This window comes from Capra hircus, chromosome 22, assembly GCF_001704415.2.
Source record: "Capra hircus breed San Clemente chromosome 22, ASM170441v1, whole genome shotgun sequence".
NCBI lineage: Eukaryota > Metazoa > Chordata > Mammalia > Artiodactyla > Bovidae > Capra > Capra hircus.
Window position 1 is genome coordinate 30,266,023 of NC_030829.1, and position 14,016 is coordinate 30,280,038.

Here is a 14,016-nt window from a genome sequence, read left to right on the forward strand (position 1 = left end):
TTTTTCTCCTAACAACTTCAACTTTTTGTTGTTGATACTGTTTTTTAAGTCAATTTCATTTTTCCTGCTCCAAATTAACATTTTATTATTTAACTGTTTTTCTTCAACAGTATAAGTTTAGTTTGTGTTTGACTGCATTTTCCATTATATTTTCTTAAAAATAAGTTATATAGACAAATAATAAGCTGCGGGTACTTTTTTTTAACCTTTTATCAAGCTCAAGGATCCTTCGAAAACTAATCCTTATATATAAAGGGGGAAAAAAAAAGATTTGTTAAAAATATAACCTCTTTAAAAATATGTATAAAATTGGACAGAACGCTTAGTATTTCTTCCCAGTGAATGAACCTTAAACAGAGAGACCACGCTCTTCAGTGATGTGATGATCACGAAACCAGCACCATCTTCTGCATCACACAGAGGATGCAGATTTCAGATGCCAGGAGTTCCTTGGTCACTGCCATGCTCAAATTTGGAATCTGGGAATCATTAACAGTCAGCATAAATACAAGTACATGTGCCTACACTGATATTCTGGAAACAACTGGTTATATGTGGGAAAGCGGCCAGGCAAATTCTGAAAACCAAAGGAAGCCTCTTTTCACAGTGAGATTCAGAGCCTGAAGGGGCATGAATAACTGTCATCCGACTTGGTAGTGATCAACAGTTTCTTCCAAGTAGATTTGAGCCCTTTACAAACTGGATCTAGTAGCTGGCATTCCTAAAAGGTAGCTGGTAATTATTATAATCCCCACTTTACAAGCCGGGAAACTGATCACATTGGATTAGTAACTTATCCGAGGTCATGTAAAATGTCAAGACTGGCGCTAAAAAGACAACTTGCTGTGGTCACAATTATATTGTTGTCCTTCGGTCGTGGCCACCTTAGTTTGGTGGTTTAATATAGGTATCTATGTCATTTTTTCCCCTGCTTCCCCCAAACATTCACAATTCACCCATATAGATTTTTGCTAAAACTTAAAATCCAGTTTGTGAAATTCATTGTTTTTGATTCAGTTCTGATTAGCACTGGGAGTAATTGATGATAATTACAAAGCCTGTATAGGTGACAGTTAAATGGTTGTTTTTAAACATTGGTCATCTTAAAGCTTCATATTTTGTGTTGGTTCAGTTTTACAGTCAACTTGTTGATGAGAAAGTTTAAAAAAAAATTATAAAAGAACATGTAATCATTTCAATTTTTCTTCTACCCCCGATATGAGCTATTTTTTGTTAGATCAAAGAGTTATAAGGTATCTTTATATACCTCACTCATTGTGTCTTACATGTTACAGATTATTTATTGGTTACAAATAAAGTTGAAAATAGCTACCCAGCCATTTTAAATATATTCATTGTTTCTTCTGAAAGTATATATTTAATGTGATTTAAAAGTTTACATAATGACAACAATATTCTAAGTTAAATTCATTCAAAATGACCTCTTTATAGCATTCAGCATTAGACTTATTTGCCTGTTCAGGAAGTTGTTATAAAAGGCACTGGAAAAGTGTTTTCATTGAGCTACCAGCTGAGCACACTGGCTGAAATGACTAGTCAGTTTAGATAGGCAGTGAACTCCATTTTACCTCCGCTTCACCCTCAGCCTACCCATGCCTGGGTTGTAACACTCAGGGTAAAGACTAGCCTGATATAAAGACTCTTGCATGCAATGGCTTAAATCAAATAGAAGTTTACTTCCCTGTCTCATCTAATAATCTGGCCAGTCTAGCTTGACTGGATGGGTTCTTTCTCTTTTGTGCTTCCCTCCCTTGAGCTTTTGTCCTTATCTATATGGTTGAAATACAGCGAAGTCCATGGCAAGCAATTTTCTTTGAAGCAAATGATTTAAAAATTGCACACGTCACATCCATTGACATTTAATTGATTAGACTGTGATCATATCATAAGAAGCTTCATTGGCTGTTGGGGAATGCCTCTAGCTGGGTAGCCAGGAGCTTGGGAGAATTGGAGAACAGATTTAAGGGGACATTTAGCACTCCAGAAACTTGATTGGCTGAATTGCCCCAACCCAATATTGCATTCCTTCATTCATTCCACCGCAGCATAATATAGATGTATATACTACATATGCTATACATCAATTATTGCTGCTGGTATTTATTGATGACTGTGTGCAGATGCTAGGATCATAGCACTACGTGAGAAGGATGCCATCTCTGGCCGCCTAGAGTTTATGCAGCAAAGGGGAGGACAGACATTATGTGTGATGATGATGACAAGTGTTCAGAAGGGCAGATATTGGTGGTTATGTGAAAGTGTTCTCTAACAGGGAGATCAGAGTGTCAGAGCTTTATGTATTCTACCAGGATCTGAAAGCTATGCTAGACTAATTTGATTTTCTTGTGTGTTTCATGCCAGTATTGTGGTACATGTTATCAGGTCTGTTTATTTTTTGTTAATAGCTTTATTGAGATATAATTCATACACATTTGAAATGAACTGTTCAATGGTTTTTAGTATGTTCAGAGTTTGTACCCATCATCACAACTTAGTTTTGGAACAATTTCATCACCCTGGAAAGAGACCCCCATACACATTAGCAGTTACTACCCTCAACCCAACCGCTGGCAACAACAAATGCAAATACCATCAGTAGAGTTTTGCCTCTTCTGGACATTTTATGTAAATGGAATCATACAATACGTGGTCTTTTGCGACTGACTCCTTTCCCATAGCATAATGTTTTCAAAGTTCATCCAAAGCTTAAAAATTTTTAACTTTCTTACAATCTCAGAGTTATATGAGTTCTTGCTCCTAAATCCAACAAAATGGTGCCCTGAAATATTCTCTCAAGGGATGGAATTGGGAGAAAATGACTCTTTTCATGTTGTTTGTATTTCCATAGAAATAGACTTGGCCTCCCAACAGTTAAACTTCAGAATTTAAATGTTTGCATTTTAAGTTAGCTGTTTTTAAACATTGTTAACCATAATGCTAAACTAAGTAACTCTGTAAACAAGAGCTGTCTCTCTTGAATGTTCGTTTCAAAGAAAAAAATTTTAAATATTGATTTCCAGAGAAATATGCTCAATAGAGTTCGTTTTCAAGCAGAAGTCACTTGTTGAAATGTACATGAAGGCATGTTTTGTAGTAAAGACAGTATTTGCAACAGTTATCAAGTAGCCATATTTTGCACAGCAAAAAAAATAAATAACACATGGTTTTAGTCATCTTTTTTTAAATGATGTTTTGGCTCTTTCATCTGCCAAGGGCACAAATATCCAAACTGTCCACCTTGAGCATCTTCGGAAGAAGTTTTCAGCTTAGTTGAAAACGTAACAACTTAACAGAGATGTAGGAGGTGTTAACCTTTCTTTGGCAATTCAAAAATCTCAGAGAAAATCTGAAGCCCAAAAATGTACGAAAACAAAGCTCTGTTTAGGGTAGCACATGTGTGATAACCTTGACTGCATACTCTGTATCTAGTCACAGCTAGGACCCTAAAGGAGTAAACGGTTTACCAGTGGTAGAATCCTTGAGTCTGTTTTAAAAGTTGACACCCTCTGCCCAGGGCCGAGTTTGGATTTGAAATTTGATGGTATCTTTTAAGAAGTCTGTTGGTGAGTAGGCCTTTTCATGAGTGGCAAGTAAAATTACTCATTTTAGTTTGCGCTGCTCTGTCCTCGATCTGACCTGCTACTTCTGTGGCCTTCGCATGCGGTGAGAGTGAGGGGAGAGACAAATGAAAAGCCTGAAGTCTTCATGCTCTGTTTAGGTACACTCTTTCTGAAGTGTGAAGATCATGCAGATTTCCCCTTGAATCTTGTATATTAGCAGGTATATGGTGTATAATTAAAGGTAATTAGATGTTTTGTTAATTATCTGACGGTGGAGTGAATTATTTAAAAATAGTTTTTTAATTAAAATCTTGCATCATTGGATAGACTGTGATGATTTCAGTTTATAGGTTGGCATGGATCTTTACTTCCTCACTTTTTCCTCCAGGCCTCTTTTTTTCTGGAAGTCAGTATCTCTTTCAAAGGATTGTGAGCAGCCCCTGGAGACCAAAGGAAGTGTCTTAAACCATTCATTACAGGTGACATTCTTTAAAGTTTATTTAGAGCAGTGATTTTCAAAGAGCATATTGGGACCCATTTGTGAGTTAGGTAATCAGTTCACTGGACTGTGCCCTAGAATTTAAATGATAAATAGGATAAGTATACAAAGAGTGGAGAAGAATGCAATAGACTAGATCTACACTGTCCAATATTGAAACCACTGGCCGCATGTAGCTGTTGAGCCCTTGACAAGTGGTTAGCCCAAGCTTATGTGCTATAAACTTCAAATCCACAAAGCCTTTCGAAGAATTTGTATGGAAAAAAGAATGTGAACAATGTGAATAATTCTTCTTTTTTTGATTCTACATTAAAATGAGCATCATTTGTATATATTGAATTAAGTAAAATATTAAAATTAATTTCAAGGTTTCTTTTTACTTTGCCCGTGTGGTTACGATTACATACATGACAGGCATTGTATTTCCACTGGGCAGTTTTGCTCAAGCCAGTGGGGAACAGAGCAGTGAGAGCAACAAGGCCCCTGCTTGTGGCTCTAGGGGGTGTGGACAGGTAGGGAAACAGAATAAGTAAATATGAGGTGATAGGTGCGGTGAAGAAAATACAGGCTGTAAGGGAGGTCAGATTGCCGGAGGGAAGGAGTTGCAATTGTAAATAGCCAGGATAAGTCTAACTGAAGCACAGGCATGAGTCAAGAAGGCGTGTTCTGAAAAAAGAGTAAGTTGGCCACTATGGCAAAAGTGAAGTCCTCCAAGGGAAAGAGCAGTAGCGGGCAAGGCCAGAAATAACACGGCCAGACGTAGTAGGGCGCTAAGGCTCAGTGGACTCTTAGTCTCTTAGTGAAGTAGAGAGCCGTGAATGGACTTTGAGATGAGACAGGATTTGAGTCACATTTTAAATGGATCACTCTGGAAGTTGTTTTGAAAGTAAATGGTGGGTGGGTAGGGTGAGTGGCAGGGAGATGTGTTAGGAATCCACTGTAATAATCTCAGTGAGATCTGATGGCCAGGATGAGGATGGCAGTAGGAAGTGGTGGGAATTTGTGAAATCTTAACACATGTGGTTTGATATTTAAATTTTGAACTTATCTCGGAAGAATCCAAGGAAGTCCTGGTAAAATAGATGTGAAGTTTGAAAACCGTTACATAGTGGATGACTCCTAAGATTTTTGTCTTAAGTGATCGGGTAGTATCAACTGATGGATTGTTTGTAGTAATTAAGAAAGAAGTCAGAAGACTGAGGACTCTTGGTTTAAGCAACTTCTGAAAGGATGGGGATGCCATTAAGAGAAATAGGGAAGCCTGTGGGGTGAGGGTTGATGGTATGAAAGGAGACTTGTTAAAGATGGTAAGGTGGACTTCTTTCAGGACCGTCGCAGTAGGTGTAGGGAATACTGCAGTGAGATTTTACAGGAGGGAGAAGACGTTGAGCTCACCTCTATATACAGCATGGGCAAGTGAGAATTTATAGCCAAAGAGTTAGGAAGTGGCAGGGGGTCAGTAGCTGAAAAGTTTCTGGAAAGAAAGCATCAGGAATAAGGGGGAATTCTGGGTCAACTGCTCTAACAAGATTCTTGCTAAAGATAAACTGGGGTGACCCAGCATCTCCTGGGGGAATGGTGGAGAGTGAGGAACCCTATCAGATCTCTAATCCAGTGGTTTGGATATTAAATATGCATAAAAGGCAAGGGTAAAAGGAGGTGTAAACTTAAATCTTGAACTTATGATGTAGTCTTTAGTCATCCAAAGCACCTCAGAGCTTGGTGTGGTTAACCTGGTCTCTAGATTAGTAAAGTTCTAGGGGATGCGCATGAGTCTGTTACCTTCACCTTATACTAATATAGGGAGTCTTGATGAGTTCATCTGTCTTTCAAATTAACTAAGAGCATCAAAGATTCTGGCTCGTTCAAAAATTCAGAAACAGTTGAACATTTTCGAGATTTCTAGGCTGATCCCAAATCTTTGAGCATCTAGGAAATTATAGGTAAAATAATGAAAAACATATATTTTCTCTATTTAAATACTAACTACCATTAAGGTGGTATTGAGTGAGGTAAGAATAGCCCCTCTTTGTGGAAGATGATGAATGTACTTCTCAATTTGTTTTCATTATAAAATGGCATTAAAAGAAATTAGAAGAGTATGAAAATGTAGGAAGAAAAATTTCACTGGTGACCTCATCTAAATCGTTCAGCGTTTATCTTCAGCCTGCAGCGTTCTGTCTGTACAGATTTGTTTCTGTACTTGTACTGGATATACTGTTTTGTTTCCTGCTCTTACCCTTAAAGTATCGTATTTTCCCAAGTTATCACTGTTACCAGTTTAGTCGCTCAGTCATGTCTAACTCTTTGTGACCCCATGGACTGCAGCACTCCAGGCTTCCCTGTCCATCACCAACTCCCAGAGCAGGTATATCCTGGAGTAGATATATATCACTGTTATATCTCAGTCTTATTTGTAGGGTACCTTGGTGACTTCCACTGCTTTATCTGTCCCTGCAATGATGGGCCTTCTGATTCCCTCCAGTTATTAATGATGGCTAGTATGCCTGTGTAGGATGTCTCAAGATAGCTCAGTATCTTGAATTAGTCTTATAAATAAGATATTGGAATTGCAGATTATCACTCAGTTTCTCTCTCTACTTCTAAGTAATATTTACAGTAATCTGAGGCACATGAAATCAACACCTAGCCTCAACTACATGTGTTTTCCATAATGAGGTACATTTTGCATTAACTTTGATTTCAACGTTTCTGGGCATTTTTCTTTTCTGATCTGAATCGTCTCTTGATATTTTTTCACTTTAGCAACTTGATTTGCAGCATGGGAGCAGGGAACTTTGCATTCTTTCCAGGGGCAGCCATTCATCCTCTCCTTGTTGTGTTATCCCAAACATCATTCCTTCACTTTTCCCAGAACAGCCATGAATTTACTTGGTCTGGATTTGTATCTCCAAAATTTGTTTCAGTTGAGTTTTGGTCCAGGTTACCCAGGAAAACTCAAATGTCTTGACAGCTTTTAAAGTATAAAAGTTTTACATTTTCTTGCGTGCCAGACCTTAGCAGTATTGTCGTTAATTGTTTAGGCAACACATATTTATTGAGTTCCTGGGAGGCTGACTGTGTGTTTGAAATTGAGCTGTGTATCTCTGTCCTTTGTGGCCATTCCCATGTCTAGTCTTCAGATTCGTAGCTTCAGAGAGAACCAAGAAACGTTAGCCTTCTCCAGTCCAGTCTTTATAAGTTATTGGAGATGAAACTAAGACTCAGAGAAGGAAAATGATGTTCCCCCATCAACCGTGTAGTTGTAGCTGACTATGTTGGGAGTCCTTGTCTCTTTTAATATACCTCTTCCTCCCTTTTATGATATAATATCAAAAACAAGTGGAAATATTAACATTTCATTGTTAGAAAGTTCACTGTTAAAAGAAATAGACTTGATGAAAACCCAAATGTAATTTTTATGTGGATGGCCCTTCCTTAAATTTCATTTCCAACGCACTTTCCTTTTCCCAGCCATGGTAAGGGAAATTAATACCCTTTACAGATGTTTAAAAACATGAATATGAAAAGGATCATCTAAATATGTTCATTTCAGAAAATGTCCACTTTTCGTTTTCTCCTCGCCTCCTGCTCAAGCTTCTAGGTCTTCTGCTTCCACCTCTCCTTCCCCTTCCTCCTCATCCTTCTTCCTTCTGCCTCCTTTCTCCTCTTCCTCCTTATTCCTTCTCGCCCCTTCCTCTCTCTCCCTCTCTGTGTCCTTTATTTTTATACAAGGATATTTAATGAGTGTGTGCATAATGTTAAAATGTTTCTGCCAGTTGACAACTAGTGGGAAATTTTTAAGTAGTTGAGTATTTTACATAGCGAGAATTTAGATGTCTACTGTGTCTCTATCTGACTGGTTCATCCCAGTGAGCCACTCCCATGTGACATGTGTTTTTCCAAAGGCTGAGACACAAAAAAGAACAGTAAGATGTGTTGCTCATTGTTTTTGAACTTCACACTGTGTAACTGATTGGAACTGCTTAGCTCTGAAATCTTGTTCCCCCTAGTTCCGGAATGGGATTGACATCCTCTCTTTATTTTCCTAAGTAGGATAAAAATACATAAAGACCGATGTAGAATTGTCATCTGGAAGGGTCATATCACTTCATTAGTTTAATTCTCAGAATGTTAGTGGTAATAGAACATAGGATAGACAATTCTTATGAGCTTCTTTTTTTTTTTCTTTTTTCTGATTACAAGTATAAAAACCGACTCACTCTAGGGAATTGTAGAAAAGTTAACCAAATAGAAAAACAAAAGTAATCTAGAATCCTGACTCTGGGAATAACGTATCGTTTCTTTTTTCATTTGGTGTACGTATATTTAACATAACTGCAGTCATACAGTATATAGAATTGGGTATTTTTTTAAGTTTAGCGTTACATGGTAAACATTCTCCCATGTCATGAAGACATCTTAAATGACTGCATATTAATCATTTTTTTTTGTATATAACAAAATTTAATTCTTCTTCAGTGTTGAGTGTGAGAGTTGTTTCCAATTTCTCTATAATATGTTACAGTGGGCATATATGTGCACAAATGTTAATCAGTTTCCATTTCTTTAGGAATAGTCTACAGGGGGAAATTTCTTTAGATATATTCTATAAGTTCCTATAAGAGAAGTTTTGGAATTGTTACAGATTTTCTATACATGCTGTCATTGTACATTTCAAAATGCACCAATTTGTTCTGCTGATTCTGAATGAGAATGTTTATTTCGCTGCAATTTTGCCAACACCGCGTTTTAGTATTTTTTGTTATTGTCATTTAAATTGTAGAAGAAAAAAAAGTATACCTCATTTTTTCTCTTGTTCAAGTCTGTTGTTGCAAATGAAGTGTAGAAGTTTTGTTTCTTGAGACCCTTTATATTTCTTCTTTTAAATTTTCATAGCTTGGGAAGCAGTCAGGGTTTGTAGGAGTGGGGATGGGGGATCCAAGGTGCTGGGCAGCTAGAGAAGGGATCCTGTCACTGGAATGTTACTTGACCATTGGTTCTGATGCCAGAATGTACAGAGTAAGGTCACCGAGTGCTGTGTTGTAGCTTAGATCTGAGTGTAAAATACTGTTAAGGCCAGACCGTTGGCATTCTGATGCTCCGGAAACCCCTTGGAGAGATCTGGGGCTCACAAACTTTCCAAAAACTTGGATGCTTTGAGTGTATTCCTTTACTCCGTTAATAATTATTGAGTGCTTACTTACTCCTGGCGGTACTGGGGGCAGCAGGGAATATTTGGTAAACCGAAAGAGGGAGCTTCTGTGAATGAGGTGGATATACCTCACTGATTAATGGTGAGCACACATTGACAGACCTGTATAAAGGACTTAGCACAGTAAAAGCAACCAGCTGCTGCTCATCTTACTGCTTCTGCTAATGCTGTTATCATCAGCGTCTCAAATTAAAACCCCAAACCAGTGTTCAGCCAGGTCCTGTTTCCAGCCCCCGTATCACACCTCAGATAGTAGGGCCTGTGTTCCCCAGCCCGTGAAGCTTCTGTCCATTTCTTTTAATCCCTTTACTCAGTGAGCTAGTACCTTCCAGATGTTTGGTTCCAGAAGTTTCAGAGAAGCATGGCTATGTCCAGCTAAACAGTAAGATTCTGGGGACAGTAAGATTCAGGGAGCCCCTCCCATTCCCAGCCCTCTAGTAGGAATGTTGCTGGCAGTTGAGCTACAGAAGGGAGTGGGGCGCTGGCAGTTACACCCCGTGCCCCGGCTGTTTGCTCTGTTAGTCTGTGAGCCCGCAAGCTCATTCTCAACCCTGAATCTACAGATTAAAAATAAATGCACACGCACACACATACATGCACTGTTCCTCCTCAAGACTTCCCGCACTCAGGGCCTCTGGAGGACAGGCAGGCCCCGGGCCGGGACCACCCTGGGCCCCCTCTGGCTTTCCCCACTGCCCAGAATGCCCTTGGAACCTGTGCTCCTGTCTGGGTGCTTGCTGGCTTACTATCATCATCGGTTCAAAACATGACCAGTTTTAAATGGAAAAAAATAAACATTTCTGATGCTGAAGCGAGGAAGGGGTAGCTCTTTGTCTCAGACCAGTATGTCCCCCCACTCTCACCCCCAAGAAGTGCTGTTTGGGAGGGGCTGTGTCTGACTTAAGATGTGTCAATTCTAGGGCCGGTTTCTGACTTGCTCGCTCATAGGCCCTTTCCTGCAACTTTTCAGCTTTGTGATGTTGAGAAATACTAGATCTTTCCAAGCCTCTTTTACCCCTTCCTTATCTAAAAAATAGGGACTAAACTAGTACCTCCCTTGTTGAGGTAGTTGGAAGATAAACTGAGTTACTGCAAGTTACAAGTTTTTAGAGCAATGCTTGGTATATAGCAAGTGTTCTGTAATGTCAGCTCGTTTTACTGTGAGCATAGCACATGGAATGTAGTAGTAGGTTGTTTAGGGTGTTAATAGTTTTTCTCTAGATTAATTTTTAAAATAATGAGAACATTTTTAGATGTCTGTTTTTATCATGGAGCCTAGTGGAAATAGAAGTGCAATAGGCTTCCTAATACCTTCTCTTGGTCCCAAAGAGAAGAGAAAAGAAAAATCTTAGAAAGAAATGGTTTCTGAGTATTTCAGGATAGCAGTATAAAAATCATCTTCCTCTCCTTCTCATCTCTCACTTGGATCCACAGGTGAGGAATGGGGCCATTCAGAAGGATCCACCCAGCTGATTTTTGTGGGTTTGGAAGCAGCCTCTTAGCTACACTGCACCCTCCATCTAAGTGTTACAGTTTTCAGTCCAGGCCATAGACACCCAGATGGTCCTGAGTTCACATGGAGAGATCTGGGACCCACAAGCTTTTTAGAAACCTAAACTGTGTGACCAAATAGTGTGAAAAGATGTTCCGGGGCTGTGCTGAGATTCACTGTCTCAGGAGTGATTTTATTGTAGACCTTAAATATGGAGACTGCATTAAAGGAGCCTTAGGCTTGTGTCCCCAGCACTTCCCACTGAGGAACCTCTGTAGACACTGCCGTGAATGTTCCCTGTGTCCGTGACCAGTGAGAGAGAGGGAAGGGAGGGGGCGGAGGGTGTGCAGGACGAGGGTGTGCAGTGCATTCCTGTCCCTCTGGGAGAAAGTGAACTTTGCAGCTACTTAGATGTGGGAGTGGAGGGTTGGCTGTTTGGAATACACTTGGCTGGAATGACCTTGACCCTGCGAGGGCATGCATGCGTGCCCGTGTGTGTGTGTGTGTGTGTGTGTGTATAGATGTGCACACAGGGGAGATGATGGCAAGCCCTTTTCCTGAAAACTCCAGAATCTGTCATTTTTAGCACGGATGTGGGAGGTTACCCCAAGGGCTGCCTTGTGTTCCTGACACCTGACGAGCGGTTCTCTCTGTTCCTTCAAACTTCGTATAGTTTGATGTTTCTGCACTTGTACATGGTACTTCTCATAAAAACAAAGAGTAATAAAAACCAAAGTGAGAAAGTAAACATTGCTTCATATTCACCCCCAACCCCCACCCCAGGATGAGGGCCTGGACCACTTTGGAGACAGTCCGTCTAAACATCTTGCTGTTTCCCTGTTTGTTACTGAACACGCCTGGCTGTCCAGTATGGTAACCAGTTCCCACCAGCAGGTCTGGAGCAGTGAAATGTAGCTAGTCTGAATTGACACATGCTGAAAGTGTCATAGCCACACTAGATGTTGAAAAATGAGACTGTAAAATATCTCTTTAAGTTTAGATATTTCTTACATGTTGAAATGATAGTATTTAGATATATTGGATTAAATAAAATACACTATTAAAATTAATTTGCTCCATTTTACTTATGAAAGGTACCTACTAGAAATGTTTAAATTACTTTTATGGATCACAAATTTACTCCTCTCGGCAGTTGGGGGCAGGCACATGATAGTTTAAATAAAACAATGCTACATTTTCCCTACCTTTCTAAAATATAAAAATATGTTGTCAGTATCTTTCTGTAGAAATTGACAAATGGCAGCATTATCACCTTATAGCTGTGTGTCAATAAATCATAGTTTATTTAACCTGTCCTACTTTGTTGAATGTATAGAGTTGTACACAGTAGTCCTGGTGATCAAGCTTGTATATTCATTTTTGCAAGCCCATGTGATTATTTCCTTAGTATAGGGTTTCCCAACTAGAGAATGGTGGACGTTTTGGTCTGGATCATTCTTTGTTGTGGGAGACTTTGCTATCCGTTGTGGGATGTTTATCTGCCTTCCTGGCCTCCACTCACTAGATGTCAGCAGCACATCTGTCCCTGTTTGTACGCCCTTGCTACCCCCCACATGCGACAACCAAAAGCGTTCCTGGGCACGCCCATGTGTCCCCTCTGACGCAAAACCGCCCCAGTTGAGAAGCACCGACACAAAGCAAAGGTACCAGATGGGAAATGCTAGATTGAAAAGTATACATATTTAAAATTTAGGTAGATTGACAGACATTGATATATATTGAGAATGTTATATCTGTTTCCAGTTGTTTTCTTAAGAATAATATCAGTTTATATATCTATCAAGAGTAACAGTGATCCTCGTTAAATGCCTGTAAGACATTTAAGAAAGAAGAGCTATGTAATTGTTAATTTATTTGTTGGCAGTTTGTTTAATCAGCTTTATTTAATTGCCTTCGTGAGAAGAGCTTTTGTAAGGACCATGATGGAGGCAGTCTGAGTGTTTTCTGTTGGAGGCCAGCTTGGCAATGAGATTTTGTGGCCCATTATAGCTTAGCTTAGGATAATGTACAGGGCTTCTATACTCTTAAAGGGATCAAAGGTGGTAAAAGGTCAGAGAGAAACTCTCCTGTTACTTTGAAATTTAGGACTTTTCCCTATAGTGAGAAATGGGAATAATAGTAAATGATGTAATAGTCATAGCTAATTATTGAATATTTGCTACATGCCAGGTGCTGGGCTAAGTGTTGTTACATGTAATTTTATTTAAACTTCAGAAAAACCTGGCTTCTAGGTAAATGCCACTGTTTTCACCAGATGAAGGAAGATGGGCATAGAGAGGTGGCCAGCCATCAATCTGGCATGCCCACGGTCACAACCGTACAATGTGGTGTGGCCAGGATGTGAAGTAGGCAGTCCAGGTAACCATGCTATTCATTTATTCACTCTTCCAACACGTATTTGAGTTTCTCCTATGTGCCAGCACAGTGTTTTTTGCTGAGTTTTTAGGAGGGAGCCAAAAACAACACAGTTGCAGCCTTATGCAGACTAATGGGAGCTGATAAAAGCTATTCTGATGAGGACTAAGAAATGGAGGTACGTGATGCTTTGAGAGTCTACATTTGAGGGACTTGCCCTTGTCAGGAAGTTCAGGGAGGGCTTCCAGGAGAAATAATGGTTAAAATGAGATCTGGAGAAAGAGCAAAAGGGTGGAGGTTATGGGGAGCCAAAGAAAAGAAACATCACGTCCCGTGTGTCGAGGTGGACTGCGGTATGTGGAAGGTTCTGGCCATGTGGAGAAGGTGTAGCCTGAGTATGCAGCCAAGGATGCAGGTTACAGGCAGAATATCCATGGATCTGTGCTTTTAAAAGCAATTCTGTTTGCTTGTGTTTGTGGTGTGGGGTATGGGAGATGGGGTGGGGCAGGATTAGAGGGATGGTGAACATGGTCACATTTGTGTTTTGGGAAGATCACTCTGTGACGTGTTAAGAATGCCAAGTGGCAGCGGACAGTAGATACAGAAAACAAGGAGGTGTGCAGTTACTGATTCTTAACAAATAATGAGCATTTCTGCCTCACTTATTTATGGATGCATCACAGACTCACCTGAAACTGGCTTAAGCAGGATACTTCTGTTTGGGCAGGGCTTGTTGTTGTCGTCGTTCAGTCGCTTGGTCGTGTCCAGCTCTTTGCGACCCCATGGACTGCAGCACACAGGCTTTCTGTCCTTCACCATCTCTTGGAGCTTGCTCAAACTCATGTCCATTGAG

At 39.8% G+C, this 14,016-nt stretch overlaps 1 protein-coding gene across 11 annotated transcripts in view; it reads left to right on the forward strand.

Moving 5' to 3' along the window:
* FOXP1 (forkhead box P1) overlaps positions 1 to 14,016 on the forward strand; it is a 624,629-nt gene that overhangs the window by 286,139 nt on the left and 324,474 nt on the right. The window contains exon 1 of one of the 11 annotated variants that reach the window (XM_018066794.1): positions 3,968 to 4,060. The exons of the other annotated variants lie outside the window; for them this stretch is intronic. The gene's annotated coding sequence lies outside the window, so the exon portion shown is untranslated. Of the gene's footprint in view, positions 1 to 3,967; positions 4,061 to 14,016 lie in introns of those variants that run through there. 11 annotated transcript variants of the gene reach the window in all.